The sequence below is a fragment of the Neofelis nebulosa genome, chromosome 14 (genome assembly GCF_028018385.1).
Source record: "Neofelis nebulosa isolate mNeoNeb1 chromosome 14, mNeoNeb1.pri, whole genome shotgun sequence".
NCBI lineage: Eukaryota > Metazoa > Chordata > Mammalia > Carnivora > Felidae > Neofelis > Neofelis nebulosa.
Window position 1 is genome coordinate 30,862,819 of NC_080795.1, and position 16,142 is coordinate 30,878,960.

Below are 16,142 nucleotides of genomic sequence, written 5' to 3' on the forward strand. Positions count from 1 at the left end.
ATAGGCGGCCTATGTTACAGTTGTGAAGAATGTTGCACACATGCACATAGCCAGGTTGCCTTCCCTTGTCTTGAGGTTTTCACCACATTCCTTAGGGAGTGGCTCTACCATATTGATATACAATTGTTTATGTATTTCAATTTTATTATTATTTTATTTAGATTTTTTTCTTGATTCTTAAGAACTTCCTACCTTGTTGTATTCCCAGTGCCTTTCAAGACTTTTTGTCTTGCTTTTCTAGTTACTCTTCATTGTCTTCAGCTTATCTGTCATTGGAAACAATGGCAGTATTTTCCAAATAATAACACAATAATGTATATCCTACTTGCTTTCCGTTGCTCTATTATGAACTTTATAAAAACAAAGAAACATAAACAACTTGATGCATTGAGCATAATGACATGCATGTATACCATTATCTTCCTTCCATTGCTGTTTCCCCTATTGAATTATCCAAATGTATTTTCTTATTTACTCTCCCTCATTTATTAAATACTTTGTCCTTGTTTATGGACTTCTTCTGTACTATAGTCTCTGCCATGATCATTATAGAAAATCATCTATGTTATAGATTGAACTGTGTGTTACCAAAATTTATATGTTGAAGTCTGAACCTCAAGTACCTCAGAATGTGTTCTTATATGGAAATAGTGCCATTGCAAGTGTAATCAGTTAAGATGAGGTCTTCTTACTGGAGAAGAGTTGGCCTCTAATCAAATATGAATGGTATCCTTATAAAAAGAGAAATTTTAGACACAGACATGCACATAAGGAAACACATGTGAACATGAAAGTAGAGATCGAGGTGATGACTCTGCAAGCCAACCACTTCCAAAATTGCTACCAAATTATTAGAACCTGGAAGATAGGCATGGAGTAGGAATTTCCCTCACAGCCTCAGACTACTGATACTTTGTCTCAGACTTCTAGCTTCTAGAACTGTGAGAAAATATATTTGTGTTGTTTAAAGTACCCAGTCTCTGGTACTTTATTGTGGTAGCCCTAAGAAGCTTAAGTTCTCTACAAGGCTTATGTGTTCAAAATAATGGACTCTCAGTTCATCAGTTTCCTTACTAAGAATTACTTCTTCGGTTTTAATCACTCATTCATGTTGTTACCAATGAGAATATTTCATCATCTTATTTTATCTCCAAAATGACTAATCCAAACATGTCACTTTTGGCAAAATTCCCTTTTGTGATAAGCATGTTCTTCCAAACTAGGTCATATATGCTTATCCATTAACCTCATTCTTTCTCTTTGCTCATTCTTTCATTTCATTCCTTAGAAGCATATACACTATGATTCATTATTCCAGTAAAAATACTATAAAATAAAGGATGGAAAAGCAAACATCAGGCCAATAATATCTAAAATAAAACTAAGTGAATGAATATTAATATGAACTAAAATTAACAGAGATGTTTGAGGGACCAAGAGGGTGACATAGGAGACTCCTGAACTTCCCTCTTCCCATGGACACACCAAATATATGGCTACACACAGGGCAGTTTCCTCTAAGAGAAATCTAGGAGCTGAGTAACTACTATGCATAGGGCAAATGAGAAAATACCCACGCTGAACATGTAGGAAAGGCTGAGAGGCATTCCCACCATAAATCTCATTCCCCTTATTGCTTTATACACTCAGGAGGAACACCTAACTGCCAGTTTCCCCCTGAGGAGCAAAACACCTAGTTCTGAAAGCCTGTGAGATTTGTGTGCAAGGGTCCTATAGCACTATAGCAAACAAAGAAGTAATTCTCAAGTGGTGTGGGAGCACTCCCTGTGGCTATAACCCTGGGTTCAGTGATGAGGGGGTAGGCAAAAACACTCACCTCTCAGTCTTTCCCTGGAAGAAACTAACTGCATGCTCTACAAGGTGCTACCTAAAGGTCCCTTTTATAATTAGCATGTATCTAGGGACTAGCTGTAATGCTCCCCAGAGCCTAGGGGAGCTCCTGGGCATTTCTTGCCTTCTCCCTCCAGTTCACTCCAACAATAAAATGAAGTCACCATCATCTCTTTGGAAGTAACTTGTTAAAGTCAGAGTATTCTAATATTATAATGGTGGTGGATAAATCGCTTATAACTAGTATAAAGGTTAAAAGACACTAGTGATAAGAATGTAACTCTAATGGATATTAATTATATCCAATACTGTTAATGGATAAACGGTATAAAAAGATGTAAATTGTGCCATCGAAACATAAAATTTGGAGTGAGGTGTAAAAATGTAGAGCTTTTGGTGTATCTAAAGCAAGTTGTTATTAGCTTAAAATAGACTTATAACTATAAGATGTTTTATGTAAGCCTCATGATAACCATGAAGCAAAATCCTGTAGTAGATACACAAAAGGTAAAGAGAAAGGAATCAAAGTGTACCACTATAGAAAATCATCAAATCACAAAGGAAGAGAGTAAGAGAGGGAAAAAAGCAAAAAAAGAATTAAAAACATCCAGAAAACAATTAAGAAAATGGCAATTGTAAGTCCATGCCCATCAATAATTATTTTAAGTGGAAATATCAAAGGCCCTACTACATTGTTCAATTAAGACATTGAGGGGATGAATGGATAGAAAGACAAGACTGAATGGTATATTACCTAAAAAGACTCACTTCAGCCTTAAGAAGAAACAGAGACTGAGGGTGCTTGGTGGCCCAGTCAGTTAAGAGTCTGACTCTTGATTTCAGCTCAGGTCATGGTCACACGGTTCGTGAGTTTGAGTCCTGAGTCGGGCTCTGCACTCACAGCATGGAACCCGCTTGGGATTTTCTCTCTCCCTCTCTCTGCCCCTCCTTTGCTCATGCTCTCTTTCTATCAAGATAAATAATAAACTTAAAAATAAAAGAAGAAAGAGAGACTGAAAATGAGGATATGGAAAAAGATATTCCATACAAATAGAAATCCAAAGAAAGAAGGGGTAGTTATACATAGACAAAATAGACTTTAAGCCAAAAACTGTAAAAAAAGACAAGGTCAATATATAATGATAAAGAGGTCAATTCATGAAGAGAATGTAATCATTGTAAATATTTTTGCAGTCAACATCAGAGTTGTTAAATATGTACAGCAAACATAACAGATCTGAAGGGAGAAATAGACAGCATACAAGAGTAAAACACTTCAATACCCCACTTGGGAACAGTATGAAGGTTCCTCAGGAAATTAAAAATAAAGCTATCATGTGATTCAGCAGTTCCACTTCTGGGTATATGTCCTTAGAAAAGAAATCACTATCTCAAAGAGATATCTGTACTCTTGTGTTCATTGCAGTATTATCCATAATAGCCAGTAGTTGTATGGAAACAACCAAAGTGTGTGTTGGCAGATGAATGGGTAACGAAAATGGTGGGGGCACCTGGGTGGCTTAGTTGGTTAAGTGTCTAACTTCTGCAGGTCATGATCTCATGGTTTGTTAGTTTGAGCCCCTCATCAGGCTCTGTGGATGCAGAGCCTGCTTGGGATTTCTCTGTCTCCCTCTCTCTCTGCCCCTCCCCAACTTTCTCTGTCTCTGTCTCTATCTCTCAAAATAAATAAGTAAACTTTAAAGAAAAGAAAATACACACTGTACATACACAGTAGAATATTACTTGGCCTTAAAAAAAAAAAAGGACATTCTGCTATTTTTGACAACATGGATGAAACTTGAGAGCATTTTGTAAAGGGAAATAATTCAGAGAAAAACACACTGCATGATATCACTTGTGGAACTAAAAAAAGAATATGAACTGGTATGTATATATGTAGTAGTATGGAGATTGCCAGGGACTCAAGGATGAGAGAAATAGGGATAAGTTGGTGAAAGGGTACACATTTTTAGTTATAAGATGAGTAAGATCTGAGGATCTCATGTGTAACATGGTGGCTATAGTTGATAATACTGTTTTGTGTAATTGAAATTTGATAAGAATAGAACATAATTCTTCTCATCAAAAAGAATAAAAAGGTAAATATACGAGGTGATGAATGTGTTGATTAATACAATGGTAGGAAACCTTTCACAATGTAGAAGTATATTAGATCATCATGTAGTATATGTTAAATATATTAAAAATTTATGTATTAATTATACTTCAGCAAAGCTGAAAAATTAATAGAGAATAAGTGTTAAATAATGAAAAAAGAAATAATTTATCAAAAATATAAAAATCAGGAACTTACTTTCATGTATGCATACAAAATATATATCATATACACATACATATTTATGTGTGTATATATGTATAATAACACAATATAGGTTAAGCTTGAATACAGCACCTATTGTATTCCAGGCAGTATTTAATCCCATTACATTTGTGTAATCCACGTAACAAACTTTAGATATTCTTTTTAAACTCCTTTTATGCATGAGAAAACTCAGGGATAGAGAGTTTAAGTAACCTGCTGAAGATCACACAACTAGAGAGCAGTGGTCATGCTCTGAAACACATGCAGTTTAATTCCAGGCTCCTTAAGTATTATTCTAAGTTAACTTGACATGTAGCACATAATATCAACCTGTATAAAGCAAGTAAATGGAATAATCACATAAAGAAATTTACTGGGGTATTTTGAAAAAAAAAAAGAAAAGAAAAGAAAAATTTCTGATGAAAGCTCAAACAGGCCAGAATAGTAAAGACAAAATTTAGTAACAACATATTTCATAAGACTGCTTACAGGATTATGCACAAACAGGAATGCTATCAGGTAAAGAGATACACTTTTAAAGCATTTTTAGAATATTGCAAAAATTCATTATTCCACAGAAAGAGAATCATGTAAATCGCATTGTGTGAATATGATACAAAAATTAGAAATAAAAGAATAAATGTAGTCCAGATATTTCATAAATTTATAGATAAAATCACAGTTTAAATTACTAAATTTTTAAAATCAATAAAATTGTGAAACTATAATTAAATTTTAAAATATTATAGCATGTGAGATGGAGCTAGACTGGCAATTAAATGAATGTTTATATTATAATTACATTATTGAAATGTAAAGAAAGTTTAAAAATAGGTTAGAAAATCATTTAGCCCAAGAACTTTGGAAACAAGCAAGAGAAAAATGCCCATAGAATGTTAAAGTTTGGAAATTGAATTAAGCCAGGATTTGGTAGAAAATCCAGTCCAAAACACATACACAAATGGTAGAGATTAAATTTTAAAAATACCTCTGGGAAAACACCAAACAGACAAGTTTAAGTCTCAATGGTCAAGATGAGAAATGAGGAGTGCAAACAGTATTAGAAATAATTTTAAAGATTTATCTGTAGATGAAGAAGGAGTTTAAAATATCATAAAATCTTTGAACAATGTTTTGAATAATTAATGATAATACATTTGAAAACTTCAGTGTAATAAGTAATATTCTAGAAAATTATTATTTAAAATTATTTAAGCATAACTAGAACTCTGAATTTATCAGTAGCCACAAAAATTACTGGTAAAAAATCAATACACATATTAATAAATTAAACAATTTAAAAAGAGAAAAAATATCCACTTTCTAAAGCTTTTCCTCAAAATGGAGAAAAGGAAGTGTATGATCATTTTTGAAGCATTGTACAACATAAGCATGCAGAGGAAAAGGGGAAGGTGCAGGGAAAGCTATGTGCCAGTCTTATCTATGAATCTAGGTGCAAAACTTCAAGTAAATTATCATGAAATTAAATCCATCAATGCATTAAAAACTCAGTCTTGACAAAGTTGGTTTCATTCAGTAATTACAAGGATGGTTCAATATTTGAAAATCTAATAGTGAAAAAGTCAGAAAATGCCAACATCGTGACTTAACTCAGGTTGCTGGTTTCTTCCACCAAAATCAGTCCTGAAAAAGAGAGGAGTAAAGTATGGATTTAGAACTGTCATAACCAGTATTAGAAACCCTTAGAGGAACTAAGGCTTTTTGAACTGATATGGGTGGATAGAGTCTTAGTGGGAAAATAGTTTGGGGAAAAACTTTCAGTTTTGCTTTTGACACTTCTCTCCCATTTTCTTGTGTTGAGCAGGCTCATTTTCCAGTTACCTAGTTGCAACAGCACAGTTAGATATAATTGATTGAGATGTATTTAATTTTAAATGGTGAAAACTAAAATTATTCTTTTTCAATTGCCTATAGAGACATATATTAAAATTATTCTGTATAATATGCAAAGGACCCTTATATATTTGTCATAGAAATAATATACACCTTAAACTGCTGAATACAGTGAAATAATACAGTAAATAAGAAATTAATAATAAATATAGAAAACAACTACTCCAATTCAAATGAAAAATATAAAGTCTTAGGTAAAAAATATAAGCACATACTTTCAGAATATTTAAAGTATCATAAAAATGCAAAAGTAAGTAGTCATAATGGATGAGCTGTGACCACAGCAGTACTCTGATAATATAGCTGTAATCAGTTATATTTCAAAACTAGCAAAAAGCAAAAATAAACAACTTATGCTTTCAGCTCAGTAAATGTCATTAAATATATAATATATATGTCATATATATATAATCACTGAATGTAAAAATGTTGCATGTGAATGCTAATCAACAAAAGTACTTAAGAGGTTATCTCTGTGTAGAAATAAAGGGGGATACACTAGGTGATAGCCGTAACACATCTTTGGCTCTACTGATAATGTTTTACATCTTAAACTAGATGGTCCCTACACAGGTGATTTTTAAAAGTTATTCTTTATATATTTTTAATATCCTAAATATTTACTAATAATTTAAGGTCATTAGGATGTATGTGTCATAATAACACATTAAATTTTGAATTAATATAGTTCATTTTCTGCAGTCACATTTTAGGGTCTGAGATTCAAAGCACATCTGGTTAATCAATCTTTTCAGTAGCTAAGCAGATTTTATTATGCCCCAAAACTGGAAGAAAGAAGGGTCCCGTTTGATGAATTTGGGACCACTTATGCTATCTATTTGGTTTAGTTTATATGGTGCATCATTCATTATCACATAAACTACATACTGACAATTCTGAGCATTTCAATTCAGGACAGATGGCTTTAGGGTCAGTAAATTTAACAGGAATAGTCTATGTAACACTTTTGCTCAGCAGTTCTTAATGTGCTTTCATACACACTGTGTAACAACGGATGAGAGTCTCAGGCCTTCCTTGTTCATAAGGATACAGGATAAAATGTGCATCCAAGAATATATGATTATGTTTTCTTGAAGAGTTATTTGTAAGCATTAATGTCCCTATTAAATTGAATTTCATATATTTCACATTTTAATATGGGAGAAAATAAGAAAATAAATGTCACTCAATAAGAATGTATAACATTTTATTTTACTATTATAAACATCTGTATTTTCATAGGGAATCAGAATAAGTGCTTTTATGGGTTATCCACTTCATCTTTTTAGCAGTACTGTGAAATAGATGTTCTTGTTTACTTTTTAAAGATGAAGAAAACCGATTTTCAATGAACACTTTAATAAATTGCCTGAGTTCTCTTAGATAGTAAATGCACAGGTATTAATGGGGCTATTTATATTCTGTTTTATTCAGGTACAACATACAGAGCCATGCAGAAACCCAGAAACCAGTAGTGTGGATTTCAGTAAACTTTCACAAATTTAACTGAACCTCTACAGCTGCCATCTGTTTAAAGATTTGCCAAAAATTATAAATTACTTTTATGATCCCTCAAAGTTATCACTGCCTCAGAGTTATTATTGCTAAAGGTTATATAACATACATAAACATATATATATATATATATATAATTTTTCTATTTACATAAGTGGAATCGTGCAATCTACATTACTTTGTATCAGCTTTGTTTCATTCAAAAAATGTCTGTGAGATTCGTCATGTTGGTGTATGCATTAGTAGCCTTGTAATTTTCTTTTTTTTTTTTTTTTTTTTTTTTTTTTAATTTTTTTTTTTCAACGTTTATTTATTTTTGGGACAGAGAGAGACAGAGCATGAACGGGGGAGGGACAGAGAGAGAGGGAGACACAGAATCGGAAGCAGGCTCCAGGCTCCGAGCCATCAGCCCAGAGCCCGACGCGGGGCTCGAACTCACAGACCGTGAGATCGTGACCTGGCTGAAGTCGGACGCTTAACCGACTGCGCCACCCAGGTAATTTTCAGTGCTGTGTTTTACTTTATGGATAATATAAAAATATACATCATTTGTTGATAGACATTTCTATTATGTACATATTAGACTTTTTATGAGTAACATTGTTAAAACATTTTATGTATGTCTAGGAAGAGGAATTTCTGTCTCATGGAGTATACTATGATCAGTTTACATAACTAATGAAAAGCAGTTTTCCAAAACACTTACTTATTATCCCACCAACCATTATAAAAGTTGCTCCAGATCCTTATCAAAACAGTATTGACTAATTTTTATTTTTTTGGTTTTAGTCTTTCTGGTGATATTTTTTGTGCTTTTAATTTTTGTTGCATTTTATTGATAACTGAAGAAATTGAAATACCTTCTCTCAGGCAAATACCTTCTCCCAGGCTGTGGCTTCCTTTTTCACTACCTTAATAGTGTTCTGTGATGAACAAAAGTTTTAAATTCTAATACTGTCCAATTTATTAGTTACTTCTTTTATGATTAGCATAAATTATAACCTGTTCAAACATTCTTTTCTTATCCTAAGTTTATGAAAATGCTTTTCTGCATTTTTTTCTAAAAATGTGAGTGTTTTCTTTTTGTATGTTGTGTATTAGATCATTTAAAGTCTGCCAGAGTGTTGAATTTAGGGCTGGATGGCTAAGATATTCTCAGCCAGGATAGCTTGGCTTTGCTAGGGAGAATACCTTCCTTCAGAAGTCTAGCTCCTTCCAGTAGGTTTTCTGACTATATACTCACAACAAGCATAGAAAACCAAGTGAAAACATTTGGGAAAGACTACAGAATTAGAGGACAAAGGACAAGGATGTGGGGAGATAGCAACTGGGGCCATTAATGCCACTCAATGTACCGTAGTCAGTTCTTTGATGTTAATTATTCGTCTCCCAAATGTAATATGAAAGAAATTTAAAAATTTATTATCTTTTAAGGTACTCAGATGAATCATCCAATCATGGTATCAGGCTCAAAGACTTGACTATCATATCAGGTCCAAATGGGTCTCCTTGGAAGTTACTCTTACTTATCAGGGGACCTATAAAATTAAAAGGTAAGTTTTCTGCTTTCCACACAAATAATGGACAGTAGTTTTATGATTTAGCTCTTAGACACACTGCCATCCACAGGGGAGAGAGTTGGAAATATATAGCACTAGTCTATAGTAGTTATAAAATCCACCTGCATTAAGGCTGCCAGGTTCTACTACTCTTAGGTTGGGGAATGTTTCTTGATTTAAGCTCCAATTTTTCTCCAAGGAGTGACTCTACAGTCCATTGTTCTCCATGGTTCTTGGATCAGCCGTCTGAGAGTCATTCCTGTTCTATCACAATGAGATGATTGTTCCAGGATTGTGTCCATACATTGAAGCTTATCAAATTATATAGTTTAAATATGTCCAGTGTCATGTATGTCCATTTAATGTCAAAAAAGAAAGTCTTTAAGTGTATGTGAAAAAATAAGTAAACATATAATAATGTTACTGTCTACCCCACTATACAGTAACATATATGAATCATGAAAAAATAATGGAGCTTGTAAAGACGTAAGTCCCAAAACACTGCATACTGCATACACAATTATTATGAAGCTTGAAAACAAGCAAAGCTAAGAAGCATATTGTATTTGATAATATTTTGTTTTTGTATTAAGTGATGTGTTCACAAATGTTCATTTTTTTTTACTTTAACAATTAATTACTTGTATGTTGTGTATACTTTTGCATATATCAATTATTCAAAGGATAATAAAAAGAATAAAATATGTAAGTATATCAGTAATATAGAGCAGATTGTGATACTTACTATTTAGCAATGAGTTGCTTTTGGACTTTAGAAAGTAAGATATGTGCCTCAAAGCATTAATGGTGATGGTGACAGTGATATACCATCATTATAAACCAAATTCCTAAGAGGTGATGAATGCTTTGAAAATCATATTTGAACATATCATACTAATGCCATTTAATTGATTTGTCTATAATAGGATATATAGATCTTAAATATATGACATTGTAAACTCAAAAAGTTATTTTTGATTAGAAGCCATTGAACTTGGTTTCAGACAAATCTATAATCTACTTATTTTTATTCTCAGGGCTCTTCGTGTTATCGAAGCACCTTAAATATAAGATATATTAAAGATATAATAAAAATAGAATTAAGTAAGAATTAACTGATAATAGTCTTTTCAAAACTTAATGGTGTAAAACAGTGAATTGATCTGTTCATATTAATTCAAAATGCTACCGTTATGGCAGGATTTTTTTTATTTTTAATGTAAAGATGAAATCACCCTATTAAATTCTTTAAGTTTAATTCCATTTAAGGTATTTCAATAAAGAACATCATTTGTATGGTGCACAGCAGGATAGAAACATCTGGTGTTTATGCATTTTCTGCTAAATCACAGATGACTAATTATTTTCCATGTGTCCAGAAAAAAAAATGATTAATCACCCATCCTTTTTAGCCTAATGTTCTGCAACTAAGATCTGTTCTTTTAAGTCTTCAACCTCCTTTGTACATTTTATGGCCTTCTTAAATGCAGAGATATTTATTTCCATATTTTTCAAAAAATGTCTTCAAATATGTTTGCCTTAGATACTTCTAGAATTTTTGTTTCAAGATGAATTTTAAAAAACGTCATTGAACCAGCCCATAGAAATTCTTTTATGATTTTGATTGAACATGGTTTAATTTGGAGAAATTTGATATCTCCATTGCTTCATTGCTATTTCTGCTTCCTAAAAATATCTGCCAACTAATTTATGGCTTTTTATGTGTTTCAGTTAGGTTTTAAAATTTTCATTGTATGTTTTTTTATATATTTTTGCTATTTGTATAGGAATTTTACGCAATTTTTTCTAAATTGAGTTTTCTAACATAGAGAGAAACTATTGATCATTGTATAATCTCTAAATGGGGTTGATAATGCCTGATTTGGGGCAGGAGAAAGCTTAAAATTGAAATACAGAAACAAATTTGGATAACTTCTCTAAAGGGAACTAACTTAAAGCAATTTTAATTCTACTTTGTTTTATAGTGCTTTCCAAAGAATTTTGAAAAACCAGTGTTTCCCTAATGACCGTTTTTTTTCTTTCTCATTCAGAATAACTTAATTATTTAATGCATTCTACATTTCAATGGTACTCTTATTATGGAGATGTTTTTTCCAAACCGTTTTATAAAATTAAAGTTCTGAGAGCAAAGGCAAATGGTTTGGAAAACAATGGGCAAAGACATTCCTTGCAAAAAGCAGAACAAGATTGTGGCAGATGTGTTCACTAAGGAAACCTAACCACTGTCAAAACAGGCAGTTTTCACAGTAACTGCTTGGCGAGATTTTGTAACTGCGACCATGCACTGTTGTGTGTTATTCATTCTGTATAATAATCATTGCAATTAATTATTGTGTTTATCATTTTTTGTTTGCTTGTTTTTAGGTAATCAGACCACAAGAAACCACATCCAGACTGATCAGAAGGTCCAGAAATCTTGGACTCTGACCTGGACACCATTATTTGGTAGGACTTTGGATGGACTCCCTAGGGAAAATATGTGTATGGGTATAAGGGTGGTTGGTGGAGACTATGGCAGAGGTACTTTATCTCTTTACAGTAATTTCACTTTCTTTCACTATTAAAAGGATTTACACATTTCAGTTGGGCCTGTCTCCTCTCAGCTAAAGGTACATTTTCTTCTTTTATTGCACGTATTTAAAGTATACACATTAATGATTTGATATACATATACATTCAAATAATCCCCACAATCAAGCTAGTTAGCAAATCTGTTATCTCGCATAGTTACTGTGTGTGTGTGTGTGTGTGTATGTGTGTGTGTGTGTGTGTGTGTGTGTCTTGTATGTGAGTGTGGCGAGAATACATAGGATATACTTTCAGCAAATTTCAAGTATAGGGTACAGTATTATTATCTAAAGTCACTATGCTATGTGCAATAGATTTCCAGAACTTACTCATTTTACAGAACTGATATTTTTATTCTTTGACCATCTCTCCATTTCTCCCACTCCCCAAACCCTGATAATTACCATTCTACTCTTTGCTTCTATGACTATAACTATTTTAGATTCCACAGATAAGTGAGATCATACAGCATTTGCCTTTTTTTGTGTAGGTTATTAGAGTTAGAATGATGTCCTCCAGGACCATCCATGTGGTCACAAATGGTAGGATTTCCTTCATTTTTTAAGGGTGGATAATATTCCATTGTATGTGTATATATACTGTATATGTCTTGCCTATTGTGAATAATGCTGTAATAAACATAGGAGAGCAGGTATCTCTTCAAGATCTTGACTTTAATCCCTTTGAATAAACATCCGGAGATAGGATTGCTGGATCATATGGTAGTTCTATTTTTAATTTTTTGAAAAATCTCCCTAATGTTTTCCATAATGGTGGTACCAGTTTACATTCTCACTAATGCATACATTCCCACTAACATGTAAGGTTGGTTCTGTTTTCTACACATCCTCACCAATGCTTAGTATCTTTTGGTTTTTCAATAATAGTGATTCTAACAGTATGAGGGGATATCTCATTGTAGTTTTGATTTACATTTCCCTGAGTACCTTTGGTTTTTGGTTTTTCAATAATAGTGATTCTAACAGTATGAGGGGATATCTCATTGTAGTTTTGATTTACATTTCCCTGAGTACCTTTGCATATATGTGTTGGATATTTATATGCTTTTTTCAGAAAAATGTTTCAGATACTTTGTGAATTTTTTATTTGGGTTATTTTTTGTTATTGAGTTACATGAGTTTTTTAATATATCTTGAATTTAACCCTTTATATGAAGCATTATTTGCAAATATTTTCTTTCATTCTGTAGGTTGTCTTTCATTTTGTTGATTATTTTCTTTGCTGTGCTTTTTAATTTTAATATTGAACATAGCTAAAATACAATATTACATTAGTTGCAGGTGTACAACATTGTGATTCAGTTTCTGTATATGTTATGCTATGCTTCCTACAAGTGTAGCTATCATCTGTTACCATAAAGTTCTTACAATATCATTGACTATATTCCTTACATTATGCCTTTTATTCCTGTGACTTATTCATTCCATAACTGGAAGCTTGTATCTCCTATTCCCCTTCATCCATTTTGCCCACCCACCCATCTCTTGGCAATCATCAGTCTGTTCTCTGTATTTGTAATTCTGATTTTGCCTTTTGCTTGTTTGTTTGTTTATTTATTTATTCTGGGTTTTTTAGGTTCCACATATGAATGAAATCATATGGTATTTATCTTTTTGGGTCTGATTTATATTACTTAGCATAACACCCTCTAGATCCATCCATGTTGTCACAAATGGCAAGATCGCATCCTTTTTAATAGCTCTGTAATATTCCCGTGTGTGTGTGTGTGTGTGTGTGTGTGTGTGTGTGTGTGTGTGTGTATAGCAAGTTTTCATTATCCATTTGTCTATCAATGGACACTTAGACTGCTTCTATATCTTGGATGTAGTATAATGCTGCAATAGACATAGAGGTGCATATATCTTTTCAAAATAGTGTTTTTGTTTTCTTTACATAAATACCCAGTATTAGAATTATTGAACTGTATGGTATTTCTATTCTAAGTTTTTGAGGAAACTTCATACTGTTTTCCACAATGGCTGTACCAGTTTACATTTCCACCAGTAGTTGTGCAGAAGCTTTTTAATCTGATGTAGTCCTACTTACTTACTTTGGTTGCCTCTACTTATGGTATCATATCCTAAAAACTGTGCCAAGACCAGTATCAAGGAGCTTTCTCTGTATGTTTTCTTGTAGGAGTTTTACAGCTCGAATCTTACATTTAAATCTCTAATCCATTTTGAGTTGATTTTTGTGTATGGTGTAAGATAAGGGTCCAATTTCTTTCCCTTCCTTCTCTCTCTCCCTCCTTTCCCTCCCTTCCTTCCTTGCTTTGTTTCTCATGTGGAGATAACCAGTTTTTCCAATAACATTTATTGAATAGACTATCTTTTCCCCATTGTGTATTCTTGGTGCCCTTTCAGAGATAAGTTGACAGTATATGCATTGGAAGACTGTATTTTCAAATTTGTCTTGCAGATAAGTAAAGCATTATGACTAAGTGCTGGTTATAGGATATGAGAGAAAGGTATGTATGTAACGTCTCATTCATGTTTATGAGAATAGTTGTGTTAATTCTTTCCCACTCATTTCCTTTCCATTAGCTGAAATGTACAAGTGATATCGTAAGCTGTAATATACACACTAGGACATGATGTATTGAAACTAAACCTTGAGGATGAGAGAACCTTGGGTCAGAGAACAGAAAGAGATTGGATTCTCAATAACACATAATATTTATGTATATTTTATACTTTTCACTGAAAGTAGTAGTATATATTATATAATCTGTAAATAAATTACTGATGTATTTAAAAAAAATAACTTACTGGTTGGGTGCATTTTTCAGCCCATGCCAAAACTTGGGTGCTAATACTTCAGTAGGGAGCACAATACCAGGGAAGTAGGAGAGAAGATACATTTAGGGTGAAGCAGAGAAGAAAAATAGCAGCTATTTAAGGGAGTGCATTATTCAGCTGGTCACAGTTTTAGAACAGGTTAACTGGTGGTTGATCTCATAAGAAGTCTTGATAGAGGCAAAGGAAATTTCTTCATTTTATAAATAGTTGGACAAAGGAGAGAAAAGACTATCATTTGTATATCTTCTTTATTTTTATTTTTATTTTTTAACATGAAATTTATTGTCAAATTGTTTCCATACAACACTCAGTGCTCATCCCAACAGGTGCCCTCCTCAATGCTCATCCCCCACTTTCCCCTCCCTCCCACCCCCCATCAATCATCAGTTTATTCTCAGTTTTTAAGAGTCTCTTATGGTTTGGCTCCCTCCCTCTCTAACTTTTTTTTTCCTTCCCCTCCACATGGTCTTCTGTTAAGTTTGTCAGGATCCACATAAGAGTGAAAACATATGGTATCTGTCTTTCTCTATATGACTTATTTCACTTAGTATAACACTCTCCAGTTCCATCCACATTGCTACAAAAGGCCATATTTCATTCTTTCTCATTGGCACGTAGTATTCCATTGTGTATATGAACCACAATTTCTTTGTCCATTCATCAGTTGATGGACATTTAGGCTCTTTCCATAATTTGGCTATTGTTGAAAGTGCTGCTATAAACATTGGGGTACAAGTGCCCCTATGCATCAGCACTCCTGGATCCCTTGGGTAAATTCCTAGCAGTGCTATTGCTGGGTCATAGGGTAGATCTATTTGCTCATGGATTAGAAGAATAAATATTGTTAAAATGTCAATACTACCCAAAGCAACCTACACATTCAATGCAATCCCAATCAAAATTGCACAAGCATTCTTCTCAAAGCTAGAATAAGCAATCCTAAAATTTGTTTGGAACCACAAAAGACCCCAAATAGCCAAAGTAATATTGAAGACAAAGACCAAAGTGGGAGGCATCACAATCCCAGACTTTAGCCTCTACTACAAAGCTGTAATAACCAAGACAACATGGTATTGGCATAAAAACAGACACATAAAACAATGAAATAAAATAGAGACTCCAGAATTGTACCACAAAAGTATGACCAACTAATCTTTGACAAAGCAGGAAAGAATATTCAATGGAAAAAAGACAGTCTCTTTAACAAATGATGCTGGGAGAACTGGACAGCAACATGCAGAAGAATGAAACTAGACCACTTTCTTACACCATTCACAAAAATAAACTCAAAATGGATAAAGGACCTGAATGTGAGACAGGAAACCATCAAAACCCTAGAGGATAAAGCAGGAAAAAACCTCTCTGACCTCAGCTGCAGCAATTTCTTACTGGACACATCTCCAAAGGCAAGGGAATTAAAAGCAAAAATGAACTATTGGGACCTCAAGAAGATAAAAAAGCTTCTGTACTGCAAAGGAAACAATCAACAAAACTAAAAGGCAACCGACAGAATGGGAAAAGGTATTTGCAAATGACATATCAGACAAAGGGCTAGTATCCAAAATCTATAAA

At 33.1% G+C, this 16,142-nt stretch overlaps 1 long non-coding RNA gene across 1 annotated transcript in view; it reads left to right on the forward strand.

Moving 5' to 3' along the window:
• The window catches only part of LOC131495144 (uncharacterized), a 301,564-nt gene extending 289,900 nt beyond the window's left edge, over nt 1-11,664 (forward strand). The window contains exon 3 of the long non-coding RNA XR_009253789.1: nt 11,548-11,664. This is a non-coding gene — a long non-coding RNA (uncharacterized LOC131495144). The remainder of the gene's footprint in view (nt 1-11,547) is intronic.
• Nucleotides 11,665-16,142: the final 4,478 nt, after the last annotated feature.